Source organism: Pagrus major, chromosome 13 (assembly GCF_040436345.1).
Source record: "Pagrus major chromosome 13, Pma_NU_1.0".
NCBI lineage: Eukaryota > Metazoa > Chordata > Actinopteri > Spariformes > Sparidae > Pagrus > Pagrus major.
The window spans coordinates 14,176,348-14,187,595 of record NC_133227.1 but is presented as its reverse complement, the minus strand read 5'-3'; the positions used below and the strand labels follow the sequence as shown (position 1 = coordinate 14,187,595).

Sequence of the window (11,248 nt, the reverse complement as noted above, 5' to 3'; positions counted from 1 at the left end):
CACTATTGATTGGAACAAACTGTCAGAATATGTGTCTTAATAATGCCTGTTGCACCCTTTGTGGTGTCCACAGACTTTTGTCGGTCATTTTTCTTTAATTGTCAGTTTGGTCCTCTGTATTTATAATTGACATCAGTTGTATTCACAGGCCACAAGGTAGAATCATGATTTATTTTTCATATTTTTGTGATGTTTACATCATACATTTATTTAAATATATCAGATTAAATCAGGTGACAAAAATACTTTTTTTATAAGTCCTCCATCAATTTCCTACAGTTTCGTGTTTGGCTCACAGTATGTACCTACAATAACTGATGTCAGTGTTTTCCTGTGAAGTGAAACTGTCAAATACTATTTCTTCAAAAGTGAAACTGAAGAGGCCGAAGTAGTGATGACACAGAGGATGCAAGACAAGGCAGGAGTCATTCTATATGTACACACCTTCACATACCACAAACTCACAGTGACACACACTCACACACAGGTGAATTGCGACATAGGGGAGGTGTCACCAATACTATATAAAGCATTATTGGGTGTCTCATCTCATCATTTTATCTTTCATCACCTGTACAGCAGCTCTCCTTCCATTCACCCAGCAGGTAAGATCACAAACTTTAACTCACTATAAGATGGTTTGTACTGCAGACCTTTTAATATTACAAGTGAAAAAGTTGCAGATTCAGTTGCAGTTTATTCTTTTTCATTTGGATTTAGAACAGCGATGGCGGCAGCAGCTTTGTCCAGAAGCAGAGGAGTGGCTGGTGTCAGACCCAAAGGCCTGTTCTCCATCTTCACTCTGCTGTGTCTGGTTTGCCTCTCAAGTTCACTGACTCATAAAGACCAGCTGGTAAATACACAAACTTATTTGTTTTTATCTGAAGTTGTATGTGCTACATTAGCTGTTGACGAGCTGCTGTGATACTTATATGTTATCAAATGTAACTTCATGTTGATTCTCACTCTGGATTTGCAGACAGAGCTCAAGGAAAACCTTCAGAAAATACAAAATGGACTGGACGCGGCGAAGGTGAGTCAGTCACACAGTTCATGTTGCTCACATAAATTACATCAGAGTAACTTTGGAGTGTTGGAATACTATGTGACTTTATGTACTGCAGTGCATACATGGTATGTTTTATTTTTCTTCCATTAGGCAGAAATGGGCACCGCTGTACATCTCGCGGGGAAATCTCTGAGTGATATGGAGTTCTTGGAAGCATTCATGGAGACAAATGAAGAAGGATTTCATGACTCTCCACATCTTCAAGGATATGTGCAGGGCGTCAACAGCTTCGTAGAGAGAGCCAAGAATACTGTAGATGAGAAGGATGTGAAGATGAGAGCACAAATAAAGAACATGGAACAGGAATTGGAAAGACAGAAGTCATTTGTCAAATTCCTTGAGGAGCAACAAGCTGAACTGTAAATCCCATGTCAGTCAGTGCTTCTACCTCTGATATTGCAGCTTTTGTATCTGTTAAGTTTCTCTTTTTTATCCTTCAGCTTCATTTGAATCTTTCTATGAACTGGCTTTGAAATCATGTTTGACATAAAGTAGGAAGTTAGAGATGGATGCACTATTGACAGGGATGTGAGAGGTGTTGTACTACTTTTATTGAACACATTTACAAATGTACTGATGTGCAACCATTACAGTTATGGTAATGGAAACAATGCTAATGCAGGATTAAATAAAATAAACACAATTTTATTTCTAGTTCAAAATATTAAGGTGGATTACTAAAGAGAATCATGTTTTTGTTTTCTTTTGCTGGTTTATTTTTATGGTTTTCAGGGCTATTGAGCAGATATGCTGTACAAATATAGGGAAAATATGCCTGTGCTATTAGTAAATGATAAAACTTTGTTGCATGAAATTCAGCATGTGTGGGTAACCCAAATAAATGTCATACACGTGAACTGTTGCTGTCTGGTGCCTTCTTTCTTTGCAATTGTAAAATATGAAGCCCAGAGTTCTAACACAAATATTTTCTCTGTAGTGACGATGCCAGGCTGCTAAATTAGCTTCTCTGACTATCTTCACTCATGCTGCTAAATTCAACATTCAACATTTAACATTTAATTAACCACTTGTAATCTCAGGACAGACACCATGACTTAGCCTACATCTGCTTTGTAAAATCTTTTGAAATGACATGACTATAATACAAAAACATGTGTTTTTCAAATTCCCTCCAAGAATAATTAACATATGAAATCAACAACAATCTAACAAGCTACTTCTCCCACTTTGATTCACACCAACAAAGTCTTCTGTTGTTAACCAGAATACATATTTTATACACTTCCAAATAATAATAATAATAGCTCTATACTGAACTAAACTGACTTAACCCTAAACTTCCATCTAATTCGGATTTAAAAGAATTACTGTCACCCCTTTAGAATACACTGTTTCTAGACTGAGCGGTGTTGTAATATTGGGGTGGGGTTTCACAGATGAAACAGGAGAACTATCAGGGTAAAGACAGTTGGCAGTGTCTCATGACATGCATAACATGCATCACATTCTTATCAACAATCAAAAAACACAGCGAGTTGTGCCGTGGGGGAGGTGACACCAGCAGTATTTAAAGCATTGTATGTAATTTATCCATTTTTCCTTCATCTCTGCCCAGAAGCTCTCCTTCCATTCACGGAGCATGTAAGATAAGAAACTCAGTATGAGATAGTTTATACTCTAACCTTTAAATATTTAAACATAATAAGTTGCAGGTTAGGTTGCATTCAAGCTTTATCATTTGTTTATGTAGAACAGCGATGGCAACAGCAGCTTGGTGCAGACGCAGAGGAGTGTCTGGCATGTCACCAGATGTTACTGCATGTCCATTCTCACGGTCAACATGTTCCTTTGTGGGAGTAAATTTAGTGATGGACACAACATTATGTAACAACACAGCAAACTGAGGTGGTGACATGATGTAAATGGTTGTTTTTTTCTCCATTAGGCAAAAAGACCCACTAGTCCGGTGGCTTAGCGCTCTTATTTGGACTTACCGTTACCGGGCGGATAAAAGCATGACATTTGCTATGAGGCTTCTTTAGTACCCACTAAAGGATTTTAGCCTAGGAGCCCACCAGAATCTTTTTAAATATCCATACAGAGAACAATATTCTCTTGATCAACTTCTATGACGAAAGAATACATTTTTCTGGAGTCTTAAGGAGATAACTGATGATAATATGCTTTTTTTAGGCCATTGTATAAGCTGAATCTGCTTTTAATTTGTGCACTGACCAGTAACCTAAGTATAAAACTGAGTGCCTTACTAAAAATATTCACATTCACATTCAATATCATTATGGATTAATTGTGCGAAAACTACAAAAACAGTGCACTTCAAGAGTGGATTACAAAACATCTGGAAGGGGTAGAAAAGCACCATCATTTCAATGCTGCAGATCTGAGCTTCCTGCAGCTTTTTAAGTTGTAAAGTAAGTTTCTAGCCCTCATCATTCCAAAGTTGTTATAAATTAAATAAAGTTATTATGTAGTAAATTGATTGTCCCGGCGTCAGTGTGTGTGCGTCTCTGTGTATTTAAGACAACCTGACATGTCAATATATGTTTAAACATAAATCCTGCTTTGATTAGAAGGGGCTAGCAAAAAGATAGCATCATGCTAAGAAGGTAAGTTCTTCTGTTTATTTTGATATGCGGTATGTTGTGAAGCAATATAAAGTTATTTGTGACTTATTTAACCAAGAAGGAGGAGTGTGGAAATGGGTGAACCTCAACCAGGCAAGTAAAGAGCGGTTCTGTTGTGAGAATAGGCGGATAGAGAAACTGCCAGCCACCCGGGATCTACTTCAACATATTAGACGGGCAGTGTATCAAGCAGGCATCTGGGCAACCTGCACACAAGCAGAGCAAGTTATTCCCTCTCCACAGGGCCATGGATGGACAAAGGAATTAGGGTTGTTTATCATAACAGTATTTTATTTAACTTATTTAAGTTGAATATGGTTCCCACTTAAAAATTGTGGAAACAATTGAAGTTATTTAAGTTTGAGTTGTATTCCTAATGACTTCTCTTTTGCATGGCTTTAAAACAGAGCCAATTGGTTTATAGCAATGATGCAGTTAAAATAAAACTCAGAAAGACTAGAATTTGATGTTCATTGTTCTTGGAGCATGTCACACACGTACACACACACATTTTTGTAAGTATTCTTATTTTTTTTATCATTTTATGATGCTTAGAGACTTAAAAATAGCAGGCGTTTTTGAATTATTTCATTGATATTGATGATCTTGTAATATGATATTTTACAGAGACATTTTTAAGGGTTCCTAGGCTAGAATTATTTGTTAGACCATAAAGAAACCTGCTTTTATCCGCTCGGTAACTGTAATTTCACTAAGCCTCCTGACTACACCCTGTCAGAGCTCATGAGTAATTATATAAGCATGATAGATCCAATGATAGTATCAGTAAAGAAGACATCACCTGACTTTCCACCACTGGAGGGATTCCTGGAGAACATCGATGGTTTAATTATCATTATATCATATTATCATTCCTGATTCTGGCAGGACGGCTGCTGAAGTTAAAATTCAAAACTCTTGATATGATTTGGTGACATTGTAAGATCTTGGAGGTTATTTTAGAGCTGTTTGTGTGCTGCTGTTGCATACTGTACACAACAACCACAGTTTTATTGAAGCTTCTACAAAAAACACATCTCTAAGGTGTAAGTAATTCTTTCAATTATGATTCGGACATATGGGCGGCTGATGTTAAAATTCAGTACACAATTGTTTTTTGTGATCTTTATGAGATTATTTTTAAATTGTTAATATGGTTCATAGTTTACCTTCACACAATGTGTTATAGTGCTGCTGTTTCATATGCAAAAACCACAGTATTAATAAAATGAAAACAATGAGTTTGTCTGTGTTAAACTCTTTATAACAGAAGTAAAGGTCTTTAGGAGGGTCTAACCCACCCTAACCCTTACCCTCTGACAAGTTTCATTGTTCACATGACAATATTATGTCTTATCATTATGATGCTTTATTCATAATAATTTTTTCCTTTCAAACTGTGAACTCCTGACCTCCAGTGGCTGAAGTCAGTGTTACATGCTCTCAAGCAGCAGCTTCTATTACATGTTTAACTCTCTCTGTTAATATATTACCTCTAAAAGGAACATGAGGAAACACTTCAGATATTTATCACAGTCACTATTACTGACATAAGAACTGTAGGAAAAACCAGCTTGAATGGGACACTGTCAGTAGACCCTCCTAAAGACCATTACCTCTGTCTTTAAAGACATTCTAATTTGGCCTCATTACACAGAATTATTTTTTAATTAAAATTAAATGTTAAATGTATAAAAACTTGATACTAACCCAGGCAATTTCTTGTTCACATTAGTAAAAGGAAATTTATTGATGTTTTATTTCCTTTAAAGGATTCTTTTGTAAATGTTTTTGGTTTTTATTTTTAAGAAACCTTTGGAAGAAATAAAAGTTTGATGAACAGAGTTGGGAAGTGAGTGACTGTGAATACTTACCATTACTTACCATCACTACTTTTTTTGAAGTCTTTCAAAGAAGTGGAGAAAGTATCAAATATTTTAAAAGCTCACATAACATATGTACATGTTAATAAGAAATGATGGACTTAAAACTTATCTACATACTAAATATTAATTAAAGAACCTATCTACAATTTAAGAATAACTTGAAGACGTCAAACTTATCTATAAACAAAAGAGAAATTAAACATCTCAGCTTATCTATAATCTTATCTTATCTATTTTTTTGAAGTAGGAAAAGAAAGCTTAAAGTTGGAAGGAAAGGTTTGGTGTGTGTGTGTGTGTGTGTGTGTGTGTGTGTGTGTGTGTGTGTGTGTGTGTGTGTGTGTGTGTGTGTGTGTGTGTGTGTGTGCAGTACTGTTGCAGCTATACTGGCTGCTCCAGTTGTGGAGCTCTGCACCTGGCCCGTTTCCTGCAGGACGCTCACATCTCCGGGCTGTAAGGAGTGTAAGTCATCCACGCCATGATCGTCGCTGCCAGGTGACAGGTCAGCAGCACTCTCACGGAGTCTTCTCTCCGGAGGCTCCTCGGGAGCTCTGGAGGAGCTCTCCTGCTGCCTCCGTCTCTTCCTGCTGCCAGCAGCCTGTTAGAGAGATGGACAGAGGGAGAAAGTAAAGGACCAGACCAAACTATTGCAGTTAGAGTCCTCTCACACTGGTGTTGCAACATCAGTGGTTTCTGTGTCACACAATGGATCATTATGTTTCATCCAAAATGGAATAAAAAAATAAATCTCTTGTGACACACTTCTGCTGCACACTTCCACACTTCTCATCGCACAGCCGCTCCCACCGCAGCGACACGTCTTACTTACCGATCACTTAGTGTAACGCACGGACCGAGGCGGAACCAAACACACGGTCGGCAGAACAAAACGTCATCATCCAGGTGCCGGACGAAAACCTGCAGGAGGAGGACAGACAGTCAGTGGGTCAGCTGGCTGCAGTACACACAACAGCAGAAACTGAAGACAGATGTTACTGCTGCTCCCATCAGAGGGACACTTCCATGTGACTGGCTGCCGTGGCAACACTGCAGAGGAGGAAGTTGTCCCAGGTAATGCTTGGACCGCAGGGTGACATGAGACAGGGTCCTTTAATGTCCTCACCTGATCATTGAGGACACCAGTGTTACCTCGCTCTCCACACTTCCACAGAGACTTCAGTCTTCAGGGCTGTAGGACTCTGTATTGTCCCATCATGGGACACAGAGATTAACTGCCTCCCACCATCTCTCCAGCAGGGGGTGCTCCAAACTTCATACATCCAGAGGGAGGGATGTTGAATGCACTGCTACAGGAGAACTTTCTAACATTTGTCCTTAATCCAAATCAAAATTGAGACGAATATGAATTCAAAAGGCCATAAATGCAACGTAGGAATGTACTGTACACGAGTAAAACAGGTCCAATATCACCAGACTCCCTTTACAAATTGCGTGATTTTAAGAGTTGATGCGTGAGGAGAAACTTAACAAACTTTTCAAAACAGCAATGGTAAATTCTACATCATTCATGCCTTCTTGCAAATAGAAAGTTGTTTCTTTCCATGTAAAAAGAGTCCGTTGTGTCACGACACATCTATAGCATCTCATTTTGGACTTCTCGTAAATTCGGCTAACAACATACATTCTTCCTTTGTGTAAAAATTGTCATTTAAAACTAGGAAAATTCAAATTAACACAATCAACACTTAATAATTTACGACTTAAACTACGAATGGGGGATTCATCTTGAGAGAAATATCAGGTTAAAAGTAAAACCTCTGTGCTTCCTTTAAAACAATCATCAGCTTATTAATTGTCTGTTGAATATGAGAGAACTGACTGAAGATTGTGGTTAAATGACTGTGCACTTCACATATATTAGCTATGGCTAGCATAAAATAGCTTGTTTACCTTTTCTAACATTTCTATCATATTATATGATATTTAATAATATCATAATATATATAATTTGTTGAATATTTCTAATATTGTAGCTACTGAACAAATGTTACAGCAGATCAGGGCACTTTCTGCGGAAACCTCGATGCCTCAAGGCTTTAATTCACTTTAGACGTCGAATAAAACAGTTTTAAAAATGACTTTAAACTCGTTTCATTCTCACATTTTCCATCATGAAACTGTTGTCTAGGTCAGCTGTGGGCCGCTGGGCTCTTTTGTTCGGTGATAACTTGCTCAGTTTTTCACAAATCGTCGAGTAACACTTTCTCCTCCAATGTCTCAGAGTGAAATGGTGATTTCGGAAGAGTTGTCGAATATCAACATCATATTTACATAAACAAGCTGGTCTCCATAGCAACCAGCTTTACGGCAGCACTACAAGACCCGCTGCTATTGGTCTGATTTGATTGACACTTTATTGATCCTGTTTATTGATGTAAAAATAAAATATTTCGCATTAATTCCCTCCAACATTTCAGCAACACTATTATATAAACCCAATGCATCATTTAGATTGATATCCACTTCATATGCCTATATTACCTTCATAAGCTAACGTTACTAGCTATATTATTTACTTTCATAGTTACATTTAGGTCAGTCACATAAGGAGCTGGAGCACAGCTGGACACATGAATAATATTACTAAAGTCCAAAAAATAGGCTGGTGTAATGGCGTCAGTCTACACGTTCAAATATATTCAACATTAAAACTATTAAAACGTAGTTAGCTAAGTTAGATGACAAGCTGTTAGCTATGGCTAATAACAGACTAATGAATGAACCTGCTTAATGAACAAACTTGGTTTAAAGCGACTGTTATATGACTGTTGGCAGCATACTTTATATAGACTATATCTGTAATAACACCTGGACAGACTGGGCCAAAGCAGGCTGATGTCAGTGATTAAAAACACAATATCAAATACAGCAGGCTCACCTGGTAGCTGCTCCAATGGAGCACATCTCTGAAATGCAAACCAGACAAAGCAGGCTGCTGTAGGGCCCCAGACCATGAGAGCCACAGGCTCCCTGCAGCAAACACTCAACTTTATACCGCATATTAAAGGTGCACTATGTAGATTTAGGGAAGACGTTTTAATCAGAAGAGAAAGATCTGCATTGACTCATTTATTCATTCCTAAACAAACTAAATAAACAAACCCTCTTCTTTTTCATTAACTGAATAAACTGAATAAATAAACTGAACCTTAAAGGACACAATTTCATACTGTTTTACTTTGTTTATATGTGGCGGACCCTGCCACCTTACTAGCTTCAAACAGTGTTTGAACCTTATTTTCGTCTGAGAACAGCTTATTTATTCAGTTATGGAAAAAATAAATATATCTGAGTTTGTATTATTACCTCATTAGTGTTGTAAATATTAACATTCTGTGATCGAATTCCCTCTTCAAAACTACATCGTGCCATCTTGAGAGCATCTATTTGATAAATATCTGGTGAAATTATGATGGCTTTGACCGGTCCTGCATTATCTTGAGAACTTATAAGTCAGGTTTATATACATGACAAATATGTTTCCTTTTTAAAATGAACTCAATCTTTAATGATCAGCCTTTGGTGCGCATTAGTAATGTGTTTACAGGAATCGGGCACACTTGATTGTTTGATTCAGGTTGTTCATCAACCAACAGGTGGAGCCACTTTGACCTTGTGTTCATCTTGAATGTTTCTTCTGTTACAGTAACCTTCATGGGTCTTCTTATGATGACACCTTTACAGAAAATCTGAAGATTTTAATGAAACTGTGTTTTTATTCAAATATAAAAACAGTCAAATGTATTTCAAAACATTTACACAGAATTCTTGAACACAGTATTTGGTTGATGAATATATATATACATAATATACACATATATACATAATGCACATCAGTTACATTAAAAGAAATGTACAAAATCTGATGAACATAGTGCAGTGTGCTTCCTCAAATAAGTTATAACAGCATTCATCCACATTTATATGTATTTACATACACTTGTTTGTTGTTTGTTGCTCTACTTGCTTTAACTGATGTTTATTTAAAGACCAGACCCGTTCAGTATCACAGGCAATCGTAATGTTTTCTCAAAGGAACCCTCCTTTTCATATGGAGAAAACAAAAGACAAACACAGAATCTGCCATATAATCCAGGTTGTGGCACCATTCTTGAGACTTGTCACACCAAGAAAAGTGCTAATTCCATTAAAAATGAATAACACTGTCTTGTTTAAAATAATCACGGTTGATCATATGAGGGTCTTTTGCAGAAGTGTAACATTTTTACATGTGTTTGGTTATAATTTTATAATTTATGATTGTATGTCAGCCCAGTACCCAGAAAACCAGTTGTCCCAAAACAAGAGAATAACATTTCAAGTTGATGAAAAACTGTGAAAAATCATCTTAAATGTATTATACATATTACAGATGAAAGATAAAACTAAATGCAACAAATTTTTAATAATATTTATTCTTATTTTGTGGTTAGTCAAAATGTGTCTCAAGTATTTGTCAACACCGTCAGATATTTCTAAAAAAGTAATAAAATCAGGCACCCACATGGTCAACTATATTTCCAAGGACCTCCTTTCCACCCTCCATATTTGTTAAACGAACAAAGTCAAAAAAAGCTGCTATAAGTTTGGTATTTTTTCCTCAGTTTTTACATATTATTGCTGTGTCTGTCACAACCATGAAATGTCAACATCGTCTCTTCTGTATAGAAAGGATTATTTTAAATTATGACATAAATGTGTGCATTATAAAAAGAAGCCAGAGGCAGCAAGCAAACAGAAAGAAAATGAGATGAGATGTTTTTTGTTTTTTCACCACCGTCACCACCATCAGATTAGCCGTCTGACTGTGGTGACAGTTTGACTCCAAATCATGGCCAAATGGGGCCTAAAATATAATTTAGGATCACAATATGTCTTATAATGTTTATTTTAAGCCTCTTTATTTATAATATACATGGTTTCTCCTTTATTCCAACCACAAACAGGCCTACGTATCCCCAACATGAATGTGACCCCCAGTGACTGTGTGAACAGTGAATTAATGTAGTTGCACTATTTCACAACCATTTTATAAAATTTGTACAAAATTTGTGCAGACGACTGCAGACAGAATCTATAGCCATGCTAACATCAGCATGCTAACATAATCACAATAATTACTCTGATTCACTCTGTTGCTCTCTCAACATGTATGAGCAACTCAGACAACTAAAGGGCCCTCTCAGCTGCATGTCCTGCTAGTGGCTGCCTGCCTGTGAAGAATGCCTCTGAGATGCTGAACAACACCTCTACAGGCACCTTAAAACTCCTTCATTTAAAAAGAATCTGAGAGAGAAAAATCACTCTTTGGTTGAACTTCACATTAACGCCATAACCTGTGATGTGACGGTCACAGGTGGACATTGCTTTATTTCAAGAAGCCACGAGCCAAAAAGGATGGGAACCACTGCAGCAGATAGTTTCCGCGTGACCAGATAGGCTAATGAGGTGTACCTGACAGGCTGTACTCCGGGCAGCAAAGCCCCATAAGGAGAGGGATCGTTGTTCCTTCCGCCTGTTGATACTGCGCCAGAAAAGTGCAGACACACTGAGCGGAGAACAGATAGCTGTATTTTTAATTGTCACTTCAGCCATTTGCTTGTGTCAGTTCGGCATTGAGAGTATAGGTCGTATCAAAAGTTTTAAAGGAAATGAAAGAGAAACCAACT

General features: G+C 37.3%; 1 long non-coding RNA gene across 1 annotated transcript; it reads left to right on the top strand.

Moving 5' to 3' along the window:
* The first annotated feature begins 537 nt into the window (after positions 1-537).
* LOC141007711 (uncharacterized) lies at positions 538-1,034 on the top strand. The gene is made up of 3 exons (XR_012180029.1): positions 538-605; positions 721-853; positions 980-1,034. It is a non-coding gene; the product is annotated as an uncharacterized lncRNA (long non-coding RNA).
* The last annotated feature ends 10,214 nt before the right edge of the window (positions 1,035-11,248 follow it).